This window comes from Rousettus aegyptiacus, unplaced genomic scaffold, assembly GCF_014176215.1.
Source record: "Rousettus aegyptiacus isolate mRouAeg1 unplaced genomic scaffold, mRouAeg1.p scaffold_m13_p_9, whole genome shotgun sequence".
In the NCBI taxonomy this organism is placed as follows: domain Eukaryota; kingdom Metazoa; phylum Chordata; class Mammalia; order Chiroptera; family Pteropodidae; genus Rousettus; species Rousettus aegyptiacus.
Genome location: NW_023416312.1, coordinates 97,696,042 through 97,716,765, shown reverse-complemented (window position 1 = coordinate 97,716,765; position 20,724 = coordinate 97,696,042). Strand labels below are relative to the sequence as shown.

At 39.9% G+C, this 20,724-nt stretch overlaps 1 long non-coding RNA gene and 1 pseudogene across 29 annotated transcripts in view; one reads left to right on the top strand and one right to left on the bottom strand.

The window, feature by feature from the left end:
* Window positions 1-20,724, bottom strand: part of LOC107499481 — a 171,334-nt gene that overhangs the window by 100,021 nt on the left and 50,589 nt on the right. For 23 of the 29 annotated variants that reach the window (XR_004952784.1, XR_004952796.1, XR_004952806.1 and 20 more), the window contains 3 exons: window positions 17,532-17,763; window positions 8,907-11,454; window positions 8,545-8,766 (listed from right to left, as the gene is read on the bottom strand). This is a non-coding gene — a long non-coding RNA (uncharacterized LOC107499481). The remainder of the gene's footprint in view (window positions 1-8,544; window positions 8,767-8,906; window positions 11,455-17,531; window positions 17,764-20,724) is intronic. The other 6 variants (XR_004952780.1, XR_004952790.1, XR_004952788.1 and 3 more) reach the window with 6 other exon arrangements.
* On the top strand, window positions 12,956-13,074 carry LOC118608083 (annotated as a pseudogene).

Sequence of the window (20,724 nt, the reverse complement as noted above, 5' to 3'; positions counted from 1 at the left end):
CTGAGCTGCCTTTCATGCTAGAGGCATATGATGTCATTGTGTCTACCCCCAGCTGTTCTTAATTTTCTCTCAGATCAGCTCTCTTGAAGGACTCTCAGCAGGCCCAAAGACACAGCCCTCCCTTTTAGGGTGCAGATGAAAAGCTGGGGTGGAGGGGGGGAAAGGGCAGTTCACCAACCCATAATGACTAATCCTAGCAAAATAAAGGGCAGGGCCCTTTTAATAAACAGAGCACTCCAGGAAGAGGGTGGAGCCAACTGAATAAGCCCCAGGCTCTGATGAGACAAGTGTGCTCTTGGAAGCTGTCATAGCAACAGGAATTTGCTATCCAAGATGTTGACTATCTCTACCTAAGGCTGCTTTCTAAGACCAGAGCATCGCCCTATGAGGCCATCCTTGCTTCTCACTGTCTTGAAACACCTGGCCCTAATCACCCACAATGCCAGCCTCCTGCCTCCAATCAAGGGCTGGTATTCCTTGTTTAGAAAGTGAGTTAAAATGAATTGTGGGGGACTCTAGTTGAAAACAAACCCCTCCAGAGCAGTTCAATTTTGATGGAGAAAAAGCAAGCTAGAGAGTAGAATACAGTGGAAACCCATGATGCAGAACCTAATGGATGAGCTAGCATTGGTTCTCAGCCCTGGCTATACATTAGAATATCCTGGGGGAAGTGGGCTTTATTTTTTAAGTTTATTTTGAAGTAATTTTAAAATTGCAAACAAGTTGCAAAAAAAAAGCATAGTCAGCTGCCTCACACACTTCATCCAGCAATCGAAATCTTAAGTAACCATGGTACAGTTATCAAAATTAAGAAACTAATCTTGATACAATACTATTAACTAAACCATAGATTTTTTTTTTTAATTTCACCAGTTTTCCCACTAATATCCATTTTCTGTTCCAGGATCAAATTCAGGATACCACATTGCATTTAGTTGTCATATGTCTTAAGTCTCTTCCAATTTATGACAGTTCATCATCAGTCCTTCCATGTCTTCCATGATCCTGACACCCTGAAGAACACTGATCAGTTATTTTGTATGATGTACCTCCTAAGTTTCTCTGCTAATGCCCTTTTTCTTTCTGTTCAAGATTGAAAATCCAGAATAGTATGTTGCATGTAGTTATCACATCTTCCTAGCTGCTTCTAGTCTATAGCAATTTCTCAATGTTTCCTTGTTTTTCACGACCTTGACAATTTTAAAGATTAATTGTCAGATATTTTGTAGAATGTCCCCAAATTCGGGTTCGTCTGATGTTGTCTCATGATTAAATTGGGATTATGTATTTTGGGGAAGGATAGCATGGGGGTAAAGTGCCTTTCTCATAATGTAATAAGAACATGACATGCTGGTGATGGCAGCTTTTCAGTGTTAAGTCTAAGAAATCTTTGCCTCGCCTTAAATCCAAAAGATTTTTCCTGTTTGTTTTCTAAAAGATAGTTTTACATTTTAAAAACTTACATCTTCCATTTTGGGATAATATATGCATAAGGTATGATGGCTTTGTCTGTTTGTTTGTTTTTGCCTATGAATGTTCAATTGCTCCAACACCATTTGTTGAAAAGGCTATCCTTCCTCCATGGAATAGCTTTTGCAACTCTGTCAAAAATCAGTTGGGCATATTTGTGTGGGTCTATTTCTTGGTTCTCTATTCTGTCCCAATGATCGGTGTGTCCATCCCTCTGCCAAACCACACTATTTTGATTAATGTAGCCATATAATAAGTCTTGAAACCAGGTAGATTGATTCTTTCCACTTTATTCTTTTTCAAAATTGTTTAGCTATTCTAGGACTTGTGACTTTTCATATAAATTTTGAAATAGCCTCCTGATGTCAGCTCCGATAAGAGCTTGGAAGTCATCATTCCCATCCTTACAAGAAAAACTAGAAAAACTAGGGGAAAAAAAACACAGTGACTTTTAGATTCATCAGAGAACTGGGGTAGGAGACACATGCATGTAAAATAATCCATGTATACACACATATCAGTGTTTCTTTATCTATCTTTACACACATATTTATAGATATGGGTATAGATATGTTTATATGTTTATTTTTCATATGGATATCTCAAATATAGAACCACAGTGTTTATTCTAGCTTTCCTTCCTTGGTTATCTGTAATTTCTTTCTACAAGACTCTCTGAGGTTCCTTTAAAAATACGGATGCCTGGAGCCCTATACAATATCAAAAGGTTGGATGAACTCATATGTCTTAAGTACATACCCAGGCAAGACTGGGTAAATAATTTATGGAACCCAGTACAAAATGAAAAATGTGGGTTCCCTTGTTCAAAAACCAGGGAAATGGCACCATTAAATGTACTAAAATATAAAGATTTTTCCTTTCTTCTGCAGTGTCTCATTCAACTTATGATATTTTCTACTGGCTTTTCGATGTCATTCTAAGTCAAGGAAAAGTAAAATTTTAAATTGTTAACATGCATTTTTACCATTCATCTTTATATTATGCGATGCCAATTTTAAATAAAAATATCAGAGCATTTAACTCATATGCAGAATCACCAAAATTGCATAATTTGTATTGACTACTTTATCCCTGGAAGGTGCCTTGAGCTGGCCAAAGGAGATGAATGCAAGCCAGAATCAGGGGAGGTGGAAGGAGGAAGAGAAACTCATCCAGATATGGAGTAGGACCAACGGACAATTTCTCCATGGCATGAAAATACTCATGGGGCAAATGTAGACTATTACAGGTACCTGGGAACTCTACCCCATGATTTGTGTCATATGTGTGTGCTTGGGCCTGACAACTGTTGGGTACCGCCTTCCACTGCTGGACTGACATGTTATGTCTTGTTAGAGAGCAGAGGAATTGAGCCAGGTATCATCCCCCTTCCCATGAGCCTGCCACCCCAATCAACAGCATATATGCACTCCCCATGGGTATTGCAACTTCTCCACAAGGACAGACTAGGTACCCCAAATGGGAATGGACAAGAGGCTTGCCCCCACTGAACATGCCTAGTGTTATGAACCAGGTACAAGGATGGTCATTCTCATGCCCCACCTCGAGAGGCTGCAGGGTGCAAGCATCTGACCTTGACCTTCCCCATGTCCAGGCTCCCACTGGATGGATATGGATGGGGTGAAGAAAGAGGGGCCCAAGGAATAAGGAATCACGGGAGTGTGATAGTCAAGAACCCATCTTGAAGATATAGGGAGGTAGTGGGAAGTGGAACAACATGTGAAAAAACTGAGATTTCAAGCCCCAAGTGCATGCTCTATTGTCCCACTGGATAAAATTATTAATAATTTCAAATGGCAACCACATAGCATTAAAGCCCTAGCATGGGGCCCCCTTCTGAGCATGGGACCCTGTATAATTGCTATGAAGCTGCCTCTGCCCCTCGATGATCCTAATGCCCAGCTGGGGTTGAGAATTACAACTACTGAGCTAGATACTGTAAGAGTTGGTGGTCAAGGTAGTCTTGCTCAAACCAGTTCCACTGCAACCGGAGCCCCCACAGAAAACCTTGGATAGAGACTCTGAGAGGAGGTAGACAAGACTGGGTGTCGCTGCCTGAGGCTGCTATTATAGAAATCACAGGAGGGAAGCAGGGAGGTCTAACTCTCAGTTTTGAAGACAGTCTCTCTCTCAGCCCAAAGCCCCACTTCAGTGGTTGCTGGTTGCATATTGGCCTGCCTTGCCCGATGCGAGGGGTTTTAAGGTACAGATTACACACACCTAAGCAAATTGCAGGTGTCAGCTAAGTCATGGAGGCCACTTCTCCCACCTCCTTCTACTTTTACTTATTTCACCCACCAGCAGGCTGGGCTCTTAGCAAGGACCTCAAGCTGCTCCAGACAGCCATCTGGGCCTGGATCCAGTGCTTTATCAGTTGAATTACAGAGTCAGAATGCACAAATTCTCTCACCTCTAGTGCCCCAGAATGACACAAGCTCCTCCAAGGGCTTCTTTCTTTTTTATTCAAACTTGATTTTTGAGAACCCTTTAACCTCTGTCAACTTCTGTACTTGGCACATAGAAAGCACTCAGTCAATATTAGCCTGATTTGCTTGCTTCTGGCCTGCTTGTGGTTCAGTTCTTATGTCCTCTCCCCTAACTTCCATTGCCTTTCTTGGCTCCTCGCTGAGGCAGAAAGAACTCCTTCCACCTCCTAACATTCTCTTTCCCAGTACCTCAATGTTAATTTATGATACCAACATAGCTGCATTTACATTGCAGGTCATAGAGAAATGAAATGAGAACATATACACATTGTGGTATTTATCAAAGGCCCTTTTCTGATACTTTGGTCCTGAAAGCCAGTCCCCTGGGGAAGATGGGCAAGTACAGTGTCAAAAACTGGAGCTCTGGAATTTGAATTTTAGATCTGTCTCTTACCAGGTTGCTGTGTGATCTTCGACAGGTTACTTAACCTCTTTATTTTCCAGATTCAGTCTCTATCCTGCTTTCCTCCCCAGGAAACTGACTGGTATGGATTATATCAACAGGCTTCACTTGCCAGAAATGACCTTTGGCCAGGGATTAATTACTGGGAGAAGAGTGTAGTTTTCTCTTAGCTGTCCACCCTCCACCTATGGAATCGCCTTGTGCGGAGTTAGCAATGTCCCTTGATCAAAGACCACTGTTCGTCTCAAAGCTATCTGCTTAGAGGTCTCTCCATCTATATGTTCTCTCTCTAGATTCTCCTTTTCTTCATCCCTTTGGGCCTGGGCGGTGGTGGTGGTGGGAGTAACAGCCTCACTATACTAGCCCTTGTGGTTTCCCTACACCCTGCTGACCTCGTAAATAGTCCTTTAACTAAACCCTTCTCAAACTATCCCAGTTTGAGTGTGCCATATGTTTCCTGTTAGGACCTTGACTAATAAAGAGCCTTACTTCTTTTGACTTTAAAATGGAAACAGCAACATCTATATCACAGGACTGTTGTTGGAATTTAAATGAGACATATTATATGAAAACATCCAGCAATGTCTAGCACAAAATAGATGCTGAATTAGTTCCCTTCTCATTTTTTCTTCTTCAAATGCTATTTTTATTTTTGGGTTTGAGTCTTGGCATTGCCATTTATGAGCAAAATAATTTTGAACAAGTCGTTTCACTACTCCGAACCTTTGTTTCCACATTTGTAAAATGGAGTTCATTTACCAATTTCAACCTATAAATATTAACTAAGCTTCTACTATGTACTTGGAACTGTTCTGAGCAGTGAGCTCAGACTACCTGTCTTGCCTACTTCAGAGTCATTGTAAAGATCAAAAAAGCAATAAGTCTTTAAACACCGCTTACTGCTAAAACTCATCCATTGAAATTGATAAACTAACTCGACAATCATGTAATCATTAAAAAAATTGAATTTGTAGTTGAAAACTTCTGGAAAAAATCTTCAGGCCCAGATGATTCCATTAGCAAATTCTACACAACATTTAAAAAAGAAATAACACCATTTCTACACAATCTCTTTCAAAAAATAGAAAAAGAAAATGCTTCCCAACATATTTAATGAGGCAAACCTAATCCTGATACCAAAATCAGACAAAAAGCTCCAAAAAAGTAAACTACATACTAATATCCCTCATGAATACGGACATGAAATTCTTAACAAATATTATCATATGAAATCCATCAATATATAAATAAATAATATACCACAATCAACTGAAAATATTATGAGATTAGAAGGCTGGTTCAATAATAGAAAAACCAATCAGTGTAATTCACCATATTAACAGTTGAAAGAATAAAAATTACATGATTATACAATTAATGCAGAAAAAGCATTTGAGAAAAGTCAACATAAATTAATGATAAAAATTCTCAGCAAGTAGAAATAGAAGGAAAAACTTTCCCCACCCTGATAAAAAGCATCTCCAAAAAATCTACAGATAACATCATACTTGACGGCAACAGACTAAGTTATTTCTCTCTAAGATCAAGAGCAATGCAAAGCATCCTCTCTCACTACCAATTCAACATCATACTGGTCTTAGCCAATGCAATAAGGTAAGAAAAATAAATAAAAGGCACAAATATTGGAAAGAAAGAAAATTCTATTTGCAGGCAACTTAACCATCTACACAGAAAATCCCAAGGAATTTACCGAAAAATAATCCTTCCTAGAAATGGTAAGTTTATTAAGGTTACGAGTTCAACATACAAAAATCAATCATACTTCTATATACTCCCAATGTAATAATGGAAATCAAAATTTGAAAAAAAAAAACACATACAATTTAAAATAGCTCAAAGAAAATGAAATACTTAAGTGTAAATCAAACAAAATGTGTACAGACACTATATACTGAAAACCATAAACCACTGATGAAAAAAATTTTAAAATATCTAAATATAGAGAGAGATACTGTGTTCGTGGATTGAAGGAAACAGGAAAAATGTCAATTCTTCCCAAGCTGATCTACAGATTTAACGCAATTCCAATCAATATCCCAACAGAACTTTTTTATATTTTCAGTTAAGTAGATTGTAAAATTTATTTGAAAAGCAAAGAAACTAAAAAAGCTAAAAATTTTTGAAAAAGAATAAGTTGGAGGGACAGCACTATTTAATTTTAAGACTTATTGTAAAACGACAGTAATCAAGACAGTGTGGTATTGGCAAAGGGAAGGAACCACAGATCAATGAAACAGAACAAAGAGTCCAGAAATAGATACACGTAAATATGCCCAATTGATTTTTGACAAAGGTGCAAAGCAATTCAATGGAGAAAAGATAGTATTTTCAACAAATGGTGCTGAAATAATTTTACACCCATAGGCAAAACATGTAACCTTGACCTAAAGCTTGCACATTATACAAAAATCAACTCAAGGTAGATAACTGATCCAAATGCAAAACATAAAACTATAAAATTTTTAGAAAAAAATAGGTGAAAATCTTCATGATCTTAGGTTAGGTAAAGGGTTCTTAGATATGGCACCAAAAACATGAGCTATAAAAAAGAAGTTGATAAATTGGACTTCATCAAAATTTAAAAGTTTTGCTCTGTGAAAGTCACTGTTAACAGAATAAAAAAGTCAAGCTATAGACTGGGAGAAAATATTTTCAAACCACGTATCTCACAAAGAACTTGTATCTAATATATAAATACCTCTCAAAAGTCAGCCCTTTAGACACCTAAGCATAAGATCATTCTGATTCAGCCTGCCCTCACTGAGCATGTGCTCTGGGCCAGACGTGGAGCTGGATACTTTCACATCCATGTCTCACTGAATCCTTATACCAACCCTTAGAGTAGGTAGTGATTATCACAGTAATTTTAGGATGAGAAAGCTGAGGTACCAGTAGTAAACAGAGAACAAATAAGCTTGATGGGAAACTGGATAGTATGGCACTTCAATCTTAATCCAAGTTATGCCATTTTGATTTCTTGGTATGAGGCCATGTTATGAGTCATGGAGTTAATAAGGAGTTTTAGAAAAAAAGAAAAGTGTTCACTGGAATAAGCAGCACTCTAGGTAGGGGAAACCTGGTCATCTGAATTGTACCCAAATTAGGGGCATTTCCCTGAGCTGTTGGCTTCCATGTCTGCAAGATACACCAAGGAAGACATCAGATGATTAAAGGAAAGGCTTCCAGGCTGACTAGGGGCCTCCATATCCCAGCATATGGATTGGGGAGCTCATGGAGTTTTTGTCCACAGGAGAAGGGATATTCTCAAGAGTTCCTTTCCAGTTAAGAGATAAGAGAAAATGGGGAAAGTGAAACAGAGACGTGGAAGAAAAGATACCCAAAATGCCATGTTATCATGTCTCCCCTCTTCCCTTCTTTCTAATTTCACTCTGTAAGTAGTTAGCTTCATTACTTTAAGACATTACCGTTAGTGTGAATCACAAGGTCAAAAAACCCAAGTGCCCTTTGGGAAATCTAACTTAACCAGGTTTTTTTCTTTCTCAGCCTCATAATATGAACAGTGATGTGGTGATGGATAATGTCTATCCAGGATCATCAACCCCAATGAACTTTTTAAACATCTACTGAAGCTGGTGTTGATGAATGGAAATACTGTCTTTAATTTTAAATAGACTTTAAGGCTTAAATAATCCAACACAAGACATCATGCTAAGTAACCAGAGGCCACATCAAAATGGGCTACACAAATGTGAAGGAGGACCCTGTGTTAGGGCGAGTTTTAACCACATCTCATTCAGTGCTAAGGTTTTCTATATGACAGGAGTAGATTTAGCACAGTCCATTCAAAATAGGTTCTTTGCAAATCAGTGGGGGCTTTACGAAAGGTGGAAAACTTTAAACCTTCACACTTCACTCTAAAAACCCATCGTTGGACATCTATACACGTACAAAGATGACAATCAATAGCAAGAATAAAGTTTTTATCTCATTTCCACAGTACGTTTTCCTTAATATGCCTCCAATCAGAGTGCTCTACCTCTGGAATTCCAAACCCAACTTGTATCTAAGCACTGTCAAGTGAAAAGGAGATAATAAAATTACTTGTGTGTTGCAAGGTGATTAAATTTACATAATGACTCTGGATTTGATTAAATGCCAGATCCTCCCTCCAAAAAAAATTACCTGTAGAGGCATTAAATCTTCCAGCCACACACACTTCACTGTGTTTATGCTTTATCCACAGAAGCTCCAGTTTATCTTAGCAGAGATTACTGCCATCCCTCCACAGGAACACAGCATGCACGTAATGCCTGGAAGCTTATTCAGGAGAGTGGCAGGGGTTCATGCAGCTGATTTGCAGAATAAATATCAGAAAAATGCGTGAGAGATAGTCATCGCGTTCATCTAGAAAAAAGATCACACCACAGGCTCAGAGGTAGACTTTTGTACTCTAACAAAAATGGAACAGCCTCTTAAAATGCCATCTAAATATTTTCTCCTGAACCCAATGTTTCTCTCCCGGTAACAAACTCTAAACTGCTCACCATGGGCTTCTCCTTCAGGAGCACACTGGTGAGGAGTGAGGCATTGTATGCCAGGTTTGGAATCCATTTCTATCAGGTTGGTAGGTAACTTATGCATGTTCTCTCTTCCTAAATATTATCCCAGACCATGATCGCATAGTGGAGGATTTTCCCACTGCTCAGCTGCTGCATGGCCCTAGACGTCAGTCTCTGAAATAAAAACATTCACATGAACAAGTAAAAAACCTATGTACTATAGTCATGACAGGCATCAAAGCAAAATGCACCATGACAGAGCTTCCAGGATATCTGTCATATCTACTGAAAAAAGATGACACCACGAAATGGCTTTTAAACATAATTTGCCTCTTGGACCAAGTAACTGGGAAGGGGACTGGTACTAGCTTAAAAAGTAGGCGCTGTCTGGCTACTTTCCTATGGAATGTTAAGAAAAGGGGGACTATAGCATCAGCATGTTGCTCTTCACTGGGCCCAAACTGCTTCAGTTGGAGAAAATCGATTAATTCCTTACCATGACTGATATAAACCAGTCGTTCCACACATTCCTAGCTACAGTAGCAGACAGTCTTGGCTGGGCAACTATAGACATCTAAATGTGACTAAGACTCTCAGTGTCACTGAATGTTCTATGCATCTACCCCTTTCGAGGCATCCTACATCGGCTATCAAATGTACATCAATCGTTTCCCAGTCAGTCACAAATTTTAGAGGTAGCTATGGTCCATCTACAGCCTACTTACAATTCTCCCCACACTGCACTCAGTGAAGAGAAGACTCAGGTCTCAGGTCTGTGCATTATAATTTGGTTATAAAATAGTTAACCACGATTGTGGCAGGCAAGTTTACCTCAAAAACCTGAAACAGTACTTTAGCATATGCCTGACTGACAGCACTTACAAAATAACCTTTAAAAAGTGCCATTATTGGGCTATTTTTGAATATAAAGTGGGCAATAATTTGAATATAAAAAATTTCACAAAGGACTATAAACTAGTGGATTAACACTTTTAGTCGTCTGTTGTTGCCCTTAAAATATGTGTAAGTGCAGTAAATACATAGTTTTAAAGAACACAAGATGTCTTTTAGTATTTCAGAACATCTTATTATTTGTTAACTTTTATAATAACCATTTTGGAAGGCTAAAACTGAAATTTGTTTCCTTGCAAAATGTTTTTTTTTTATCACACTGGCTTATATGGAAGAGTTGCTATGAGTCATGAAACTGCCTTGTTCCATTTTTCTTTAAAAGAAATCCCCAGGGAACTCAGGGAATTAAACTCATAAATTTAATTTCAATATCTGGTAAGCTGTGAGGACAATTATTAAGGCAGTCATTTATGAGTACCTAGGGGAAACCTGAGTGATAAACAGTAGTTAATATGGATTCTTCAAACACAAATCATGCCAAATGAAGCTAATGCCTGTTTGTGATAGGATGACAGGCTGAATGGTAAAAGAAGATGGTTCGAAGTTAACATATCTTAGAGAGAGAAGCATCTGATATAATTTAATCTGTCATTCTAGGAACACCAGAGAAAGACAACAAATAGAGCCAGTAAAAGAGCCACCTGATGGAACAGTTAGAACTGGTTTAGTATAAGCTCAAAATGAATAGAACTAAAGACGGAGTAGGATAAATTTCAAATGCAATACCACCCATATCATCAATAACTACTCTTGGGTTATATCAATGTGGACTGTAATCTTAGTCAATATAATCAAAGTATATACGCTACTGGGGAGAGAAATAAATTAAATGCATTATTGATATATTGGGACCATTTAAATCAATCCCTTGTGACATGTTGTTTAAGTTGAGTATTTCTCACATAGAGAATCTTCATCAAATGAATATGAGTGTAACTGGAAAGCATCTGACCACTGTGAAACACCCAGAGGCTGTGATAATAGGGAAGAGATTCTTCTATGATTTGGGGTGGGGGTGCTAATCTAAGACTTCTTTAGTCTACAGAGCAAGTCCATACCCTTAGCCTATATCAAGGTTCTTCATAAAGTGCGTCAGACGTACCTTTCCAATTGTACTTCCTACCGCTGTCCGCCCTACCAGACCGATCATCATTCTCTGCTCTCACACCCATAGAGTGAGTGGCTCCTCAGCCTAAACCTCAATGTCTGCCTATAAATAGTCTCATCAATTCTTTAAGACCACACTCAAAACTTTCTGTTCTCAAAAAAAGATCTTTCCAGATTCCCTAATTAAAGTTTTTTCACTCCTTCGATACTCCCATAGCACCTTGTTTAAACTTCTATATATACCTTTATTATTGTCTTCCTTGGATGAGAATTAACAGTGTACATGTTGATTTCCCTGTTAACTGTGAACTCCTGGAGGGTGAGAGCCATGTCTTACTCATTCTTTATCTTTTCCACAGCAGGCATTCAACAGATATTTGTTGAATTCAATGGGATTGGAACTGGAATAAACACATCATCTAGACATTTATTACTGAAAAAGTCCCACGATTCCAGGGCAATTACTATTGGTTTGGTCTTTCCTTTTCCAGATTTTCAGGTTTATTTTCTAGCGCTGGGAATAAAACAGAATAAAAATAAAAACTTGAAAATAAGTTAGTAAATAAACAAAACACTCTTCCGACCATTCAATTTCTACCAGACGCTGAAGAAATAAAAAGCATTTTCCTGACATCTGGAATGACCCCTCTTCTAGACTCAGAAATGCCCCACTCAGCAACTAGGCCATGACCATATCCTGATTATTAATCCCTAAAGCATGAAGGCAAGGCAGTTGGAGAATCAGGATTGGAGACCAGGGAAAGAAAGAGACTGGGATAGAAATCATCTAGTTACCATGTGCTTCTCTTAGACACCTCATTCAGATAAACCTGAATTCACAAAGGAATACCTAGGGCAGCAGAATTGATAGGGAAACTGGAGAACTCTGATCTGGAAAATAAAAGACCAGTTTCTCTTGTATATTGCTGTTTTAGGTCAAAATAGGGCTTGTAAACCTGTATCTCTGAGGTGGAGCATGAAGAGATGAAACGAAAATGCCCAACAGCTGCTGCTTCTGCCTGAGGTCTTATAAGAGCATTTTACAGGGAGGACTGTGGAGCTTCACAAAGTGGGAATCTCTTCTCAGCTAGAATTATAAGCAGGAAGTCCTCCCCTCCCCCCCATCAAAAACTCTCCCGTGGTTTAGCGTGTAAGAAAATGCTATTCCGGCAAGAGAGAACTCTCAATAGGACCCCCCTGCAGAGCCTGTCATGCTGCACGTACTCAGGGAGTGGCTCTTGTGGCCTGCCCTTAGAGAATCATAGGCTCACAGAAAGGCTAGGGCTGCTCTGAATGACTGGCCAGTCAACAAGCACTTGCTGACTTAAGGGAGACAGTACACGTGCTGGTTAAAGGCCAGCTCACTTATTTGAGCATTTACTGTACATTACATATTGTGAGCCTCACTTCCTTCAATCCTCATAAAACTCGCCAGGGAGGTGCAGTAATTATCCCCAAATGACACAAGAGGCACAGAAAGGTTAAGGACATTGTGCAAAGTCACACAGCTACTAGGTGGAAGTGCTGAAATTTGAACCCAAGTTTATCTGACCCTAGAAGGTGTGCCTCATGTGTCATTTGGGGAGAATTACTGCACCTCCCTCATGAGTTTGTTGTGAGGAGTAAAAGAAACGAGGCTCACAATATCTAATGTATAGTAAATGCTCAAATAAGGGTGAGGAAGATTAGCAGATTTTTGAGAGAGGAGTCACATTGCACGTGAGCAAATGAAAACCAGTGAGGATACAGTATGTCCAAATATGCAAGAACTTTATAGTCAATGAGGCCAGACCAGAAAATGTAGGCTGACACTATAGAAAACTTAGCAAAAGGAGAAAAGAAACTGTCATCAAGTACTGGGACAAGCTCTGGAGACTGGGGAGCTACTTTGAGAGTGGTCTAAGGCCAGAGTAGATGCCTGGTATGTGGGGAAGGAAACTGATCAAACTACTTTTAATTTTCCCCAAAGTATTTGCAAGCCATTGGAATCCTTCAAGTATCAAAATACATCACTAGTCTATGGCCATGCCACCCTGAACATGCCTGATCTCGTCTGCTCTCGGAAGCTAAGCAGGGTCAGGCCTGGTTAGTACTTGGATGGGAGACCACCTAGGAAGACCAGGTGCTGTAGGTGTTAAAAAAAGGAGAAAGAATACATAACTATGTCCCCAATATAAAGAAAAAGCAAAAGAAACCTAAGGTCCGTGAATGAAAATTGAGTTTATACAATCAAAATTGGTGATCTGTAGTGCCCTCTACAGAAAACTCATCAAAATCTCAGGGCTTTCCTAAAGTCACATTGCAACCACGCAGTCTTAAAGTGAATCAGCAGACCGCATGTGCTGACATGGAAAACAGACCAAGATGTACACGGACTGCTTTTAGCATGTCCCAATTAGTGTTTCCTGAAAAAGCATGTATGTACAGATATGTACCCGTGTATGCATGAATATATGCATGAATGTACATGCACACTATTACATGCATAGAAAAGTTCTGAAAAGACATACAAAGAATTGTTACTGATGATTATGCCAAAGGAGTGAGACTAGGGGCTTGAAGGAGCTCTTCTTTTCATTTTACATCCTCTTGCACTGCTTGTATTTTTACCACGAATATGTATTACTTTTATAATTTAAAAAGGAACACCACCAATGGAAAAGAATAACTCTAAAAACTCAGAACAATGCACAGCGCTTTGCACGAAGCAGGACTCAATAAATGCTTGAATTAATGAATGAAAGTTATTCAATTGCTCCATCGGTGGGTATATGAGAAAGGAGAAAAGGATATAAAAAAAGGAGGGAGAATCAGAGATCACAGAAGCGACCTGGAGCAGTTTTCACTACCTTGAAAAAGAAAAAAATAGAAGGAAAGCTACCAAAGGAAAGAGCTGATGAGGACCTTCCCTACTCCACTAGTGTCACTGGCCAAGGTTCCAATATGCTTTGCAAATACTGTCTGCGGATCTCCAAGAGAGTGTAAAAGAAAGGGCCTTTAAGGAGCTGATCAGAGCTGTGCTGTGCTCCCAATAGGGAAGGGGCAGAGCAGAGGTTAATGTTCTCCTTTGGCCATGAAAGATGCTTTGCCATGGGGATGTATCTTAGTGAGAAGCCAAGGGATGCCATGGGAAGAGCAGTGAAATATCCCATATTGGTCAAAATCTATGCTATTTGCAGAACACTGCTTTCTCAAATACGACAGTTCATTATGAAATGTCTTTCCACAAACGACAGTAGGAATTAAAGGTATGAAACTCTACTAGGTCATCCACTCTTTTCTAGAAGGATTAATGCATACTATATTCCACCATATAAATCCTAACACTTTCAATGATGTATAAGGGGGATTTATGTTACTAAATCATTAGTGGAAAACATAGGCACAAAGCAGCAATACTGAATGCAAAGGAGTCACCTTTACTAATTCATCCTGATGTATTCTAAAGTGATTATGAATTGCCAGGAGGTTTTTTAATTTATATTTTTAATTTATATTTTTAAAAAGAATTACAACTTTATTGCGAGTTTAATGGATGAAGCTATCAAAGTTAAGTTAAAACAAATGAACACATATGCCATTTTCATTGATCGATTCAATTCGGTATGCTCATGGGACATAACTAAATTCCTGAGCAAATGTGGGAAGAAATAGGGAGAGCTGGTCCAGTAGCAATCAAAGTGCGCCTTTATTTTAACAAGGGTGAACACTCTGGCCAAGATGGTTGGACCAAGTGCAGTGGCTTTCTTGCTATTAGAGAACCCTACAGGACAGCTAATTTGCTCTTCAATGAATCCCATTTATATTGATCATCTTCACTTTTGTGATTTAGCAGTGACGGCCCTTATAAATATGTTTTCTATTTTATATCACTTTAATTTTCAGACTCTTCTCTTTTCCTTCCTTTTCTATCCAGCTGTGAAAAATAGGATGCTTCTTCTGGGATAATTACTCACCAAATGGCCCATAGAAAAAGTGCAGTGGGAATCCAGACTTCCTTTATCAAGCGAACTTTTTCTTTCCTTCTCCTTTCTTCTCTTCCTGCCTTGTTATCTAGAGCAGTGGTCTCCAAACTTTTTGGCACTGGGGACCAGTGCTCCTATGAGCACCTAATGCCTGATGAACTGAGGTGGAGCTGAGGCAGTGATGCTAGCGCTGGGGAGTGGCTGCAGATACAGATGAAGTTTCACTTTTCTGCGGCTTACCTCCTGCTGTGCAACCTGGTTTCTAACAAGCCAAGGACAGTACTAGTCCATGGCCCAGGGGTTAGGACCCCCTGATCCAGGGATCTGAATGCTGGCCGGGCTGTGCCACTAACTTACTGTAAGCGGTCCTTCCTCTCCTGGGCTCACTCTCCCCATCTGGACACTGAGGAGTCAGACAGATGAACATCAACTTTCAATGACGCTGACTCTATTAAGTCTGAGTGAGAGGACCCGCAGAAGTCCTTCTTGGCCCCATTAGCAACCTGGCAGAGCTGAAGGCCCTCTCTAGTCGGATCCCTACGCTCCAGGTGGAGGATGCTCAGCCTTCAGTGCTCTCTTCAGGGCAGTAAAGCTTCTCTGCCATAAAGTGCGGGTCTTCCACTCAGGTTTGTCATCCCAGGGATCTGAGTTAATGGAGGTCCTGCCAACCAACCTCCATGGCACGATAGATACTTACTTAGTAGATATGGTACAGATTCAATTACTACTCTGTAACCAACTGAAAATGTTGGTAAATAAATTCAGAAGGCTCTCCAGGATCTTTCAATTGTCTTTGCTGTAAGCTATATGCCATCTTTATGGTGTCTGTTTCAGTCATGATTCTCCACAAAAACAGAACCAACAGGGCGTTGGTCAGTTCTCCACACACATGGAGAGAGAAACAGAGATTTTAAGGAATTGGCGCACATAATTGTAGAGGTTGACAAGTCTGAAATTTGTAGTGCAGGTTGATAGGCTAGAAATTCAGGTAAGAATTGATGTTGCAGGCTTGAGTTCAAAACCTACAGGGTAGGCCCCACAGGCCAGAACTCAGGAAGGGTTTTAGTGATACAGCCTGGAGGCTGAATTCTTTCTTCTTTGGGAATCCTGTCTTTAATCTTAAGGCTTTCAACTGATTGGATGAGGCTTACCCACATTATGGAGGGCGATTTGCTTTACTCAAAGTCAACTGATTTAAATGTTAATAACATCTAAAATAATTCCTTTACAGCAACACATCGACAGTGTTTGACCAAACAACTGGGCACCATAGTCTAGCCAAGTTGACACGTATTAATCAGCACAGTGTCCAAACATGGCTTGCTTTTGCTGCTCACTCAGGCCACTTATTATTCTCCTTTGAATTGGGTTTAACTCGGGCTGGCTGATACGGGCCTTGTACCCCTTCCCTGGTCTTTAAATCCTAGCAGATCTTATGAGAATAGGCCCTCACATTTGGTCTGCTCTTCTACTCTATTCACTGCTTCCAAAATAGCTTCAGTCTAAGCTGCTAGAGCAGCAACAGCAGGCACCAAACAAAAAGAAGTCAGTAGCCCCTGTACTCTAGCTCAGGAAATTCCTCTCCACTCAGGAAATTCCTCTCCTTCAAGCTTCCCCGTGCATCGGCATTGCTGGCTCTCCAAAGCACTCGGCTTTGTGAACTGTCTCCCTCGTCTCATCTGGCTCTATATCAGGCTGTTTGCCTTATTTCTGACCTGCTATTCCCTCAGGACACTGATACCAATCTTTGCTGTCCACCAACACTGAGCAACAGGTTCCATGTCTGTGGCCCCCGCCCATCTGGAAAGGAAAACGGGATAATCTGTATGATATGTTACAGTTCGTAAAACACTTTCACACTAACTGGTATTCTTGACACCACCCTGAGAGCTTATAAATGAGCAAAGATATTATCTGCACGAAGCCTCATTTGACGGATGAGGAAATTGAGGTTCAGAAAGAGTAAGTCCTCGGCACCAGGGCAAAAAGCTAGCCAGAACACATGCCCCTGCTATGGGGGGGTGGACCTCATCAAACTAGAAGCACCTTTGCAAGGAGCTGAATACTACTAGGCTACCAACTAGTAACAATGACAACGTCACCATAGATATTCACATGTTAACTCTGCTTCCAAAAAGATCACAAAGTTATTTTTCACTTTTCACCTAATTATTTCTTGCTGGTTCAAAAATTCCCAACAGCATCCCTTCTCCCTACCCTAGGCTGCAGAGATACAGAAATTCTCCCTCATTGTCCACCTTAGAATTTTAACTTGAATTTAGCCTATAAAAGTCATCTACTGCACAGGCTGTTTGCTTAGAAGGCTTTGCTAACAGGCACATAGTGGATGAGTCTGGACACAGTAGCTTCCATCCTGAGATGGGCCCAGGTAGGGCAACCTGGTCCAAGGAATACTCATGAAGACTTTGTAGACAGTAACTGGAAACTGGCTAAGGGTGGGATAGACCAGCCTGGGGAGATCCAAAACCCTGAGACCAGTCAGGCCCTGGAGGGCTCTGAGTGTAAGGTCTCTGATGAGATGTGAGAAGTAGAGGCTAATAGCCAGTGTCAGGATGCTCCAGAAGTGAGCAACGGGCAACGTTCCCAGAAAGGAGAAGGGACATACCTTAAGAGGGCCTGGTAATGAGGTCCAGGCAAGGCAGGCAGCAGCTTCAGTAAAAAACAGTAGTAAGCAACAAGGGGCTGTGCTGGAGAGTAGGCTATGAGGCATCGCTGAGTCTCAGACGTGAGCCATAGACAGAGATCTCTTTAGACAGGCTGATGAGAAAATCCAGAGTGTCCTTGCAGTGGCCAAGCTCAGCCCTGAAGAATACTAAAAAATGCAATAGAATTCCAATCTGCAAAGGAAAAAGATACCAAGCATGAAGCTAATTAAGACAAGCTCTCTGGTTAAAAAAAAAGTATAGGTAACAGGCAAGGAATGAGTTCTTGCATGTGAAGGAGAAGGCCAGGGATTGGTTAAAGGAAACAATCAGAAATCTATTTATTAGGACTGAGGCACAGAGTCTGAGAACTTAGAGCAACACTGCCTTAATGACCCTGGACCCTTCAAATCTCCCTTGACTATGGTCAGGATAGGGCTCAGAGCCTTGCTGAATGGGGTGGAGTGGGGATGATGGTCAACATCTGGAGCCCACATAGGCCCAGCTGTAAGTAAAACAGGACTGACAGAGCATTAAGCCAATAGTCAATCTCCTCATAGGACTTGCAGAGTAGAGAGAGTACTTCCCTAACGGAAAGAAAGCCTGTAAGGAACTCTCAGTTGTTCCTATCACCACCTCTCTGGTCCAGGGATCTTGGTACATGGATCTCTCTTTCTCATTCCACGGGGCATCAGTAAGTACCCTCCAAAGTAGAGAGAAAAATAACCATAAATATCTCAGAATCCTAGAATGAGACAGCTGCAAGAGTTCAGCTCCAAGCATTAACAAATGGAGAAACTGAGACCCACAGTCCCTTTAGAGACCTGCCTAAGATCACATAATGATTTAATAATAGAGACCGGGACTTAGGTTTCCTGACTCTGAGCCTGAGGTTCTTTCCACTAAACCCCAAAGATAAAATTCCAACACCCACGCAAATCGGAAGATAGCTTTATGATAGCTCAATTTCCATCCATACTTTGGACAATCAAGCTGACTTATCTCACTTGTTTTCAAAACACACATATATAGACTTCAGTAGCTATCACATATAATAAATTAACTTTCCTTCCGAAGCCTGAGTTATTTTGTCATTTGAAAAATAAAGGTAATACCTACAATATGTACCACACCACAAAGTGTGCTATATTTAGTAAATTTCAGTAGCATGTTAATCTCAAAATTCCAATATTTCCCTGTTGCTATAGTTATGGCATCTGGTTAAATCAGAGTTCAGCAGCTGTGGGCAATGCTAACACTGATCCCAGCCAACTTTGTGCTTTGTTTCTAATGCAAGATGAGGTAAATGGGAGCAAAGCAGTCACTTTCTCTCCCAACCCCTCCCAGGAATAAAGCCCTTTAGCTACTCCGGGTGAGAAAATAACATTGACTCCCCAACTTGCACCAGTACAACTGGAGCTGTGAGTCCCAGGGTATTGACTTGATGACATAAGCAGCTCCAGGTCTGGGGTCTGTAACTGGGAATTATGTGTTCAGGAAGTGCTAATATGCCAAAGCTGCAATTTGCTCAACCAGAGAATTTTGATGCCTAGTACAGCTGAATGCTTGAGTGTCAATTCCTTTTACAAACATACCAGTTGAAGATTCCTGGACGAAACAAAATGAGGGCTTTCACATGGATTCATCACTTTGGGCTACACAGCTTTCCATCTTTAAATTTTCATTTTGAACTATTATTTGAGGGCTTCTTTTATTTGCTTTTCAAGAGAACTTGTCTGAGGCAGGTTTCTCAGGTCTACATACTGGCCCGGTAATGGGCTCTAAACTCTCTTCGCGACCCTCTATTTCCCTGACTCTGAAGAGTGACTTGGCCTCCAGATGTTATTTGGAACATTTATGAGTCATCATAAATATACATGACAGAGTGTTTCCACAAGTGGGACAATAAAATCAATATTGTATAAATTACGGCATAGATGAGTAATGGCAGGCTAACTTATAGGATTGGAATACAGACATAGGCCCATGTTTTTAAAGGGTGCTTAGCAGGTTTTCTATACTCCTTTCTCTCAAATGTTAATTTTCTCTGCAAATTTGCTATGTTTTATGGGTGTACGTTTTCTGGAAAATACGGTATATATCTGAGTTTAAATGGACTTTTCAAAAAAAAATCATTCATATATACTACTGAGATTGTTCCGTTGATATTTAAACAAATTGGTAATGGATAATTCCTTTTAGAGAAGTTCTAAAAGCCATCCTGACAGGTTTGAGGTGATATCTCATTTACTTTTGATTTCCATTTCTTTGATGCTTAGTGATGCTGGGCATCTTTTCATGTGCCTGTTGGGCATCTTCTTTGGAAAAATGTCTATTCAGATCCTCTTACACCTGTCAGAATGGCTATTATCAAAACAACAAAAAAATAATAAGTGTTGGTGATGATGTGGGGAAAAGGGAACTCTTGTGCACTGTTGGTGGAATTGTAAATTTGTGCAGCCACTATTGAAAACAGTTTTTAATAAATTAAAAACAGAGCTACTATATGATCCAGCAATTCCACTACTGTTATCTATCTGAAAATAAAGCAACACTAATTTGAAAGGGTACGTGCATCCCTATGTTTACTGCAGCATTATTTACAATAGCTAAGATAGGGAAGCAACCTAAGTATCTACCAATGGATGAGTGGATAAAAATGTGATACACACACACACACACACACAATGGAATACTACTCAGACACACAAAAAGAAAAAGATCCTACCACTTACAACAACATAAATGGATCCTGAGGGCATTATGCTAAATGAAATAAATCAGACAGAGAAAGACAAATACCACATGATTTCACTTAGATGTGGAATCTAAAAAACAAAAAACAAAACAAAACAAAACCCAGACTCATAGATACAAAGAACAGATTTCTGGTTGCCATGGGGGAGTGTGCTTGGGAGGGGGGCAAAATGGGTGAAGGGGACAAAGAAGTACAAACTTCCAGTTATAAAATAAATAAGTCATTTATTTATAAAATAAATAAATAAATAAATAAGTAATACACACCATAGGGAATATAGTTAATAATATTGCGTTAACTTTGCAAGGAGCCAGATGGTAACTAGACTTGTTGTGGTGACCATTTCACAATGTATACAAATGCTGAATCGCTATATTGCACACCTGAAACTAATATAA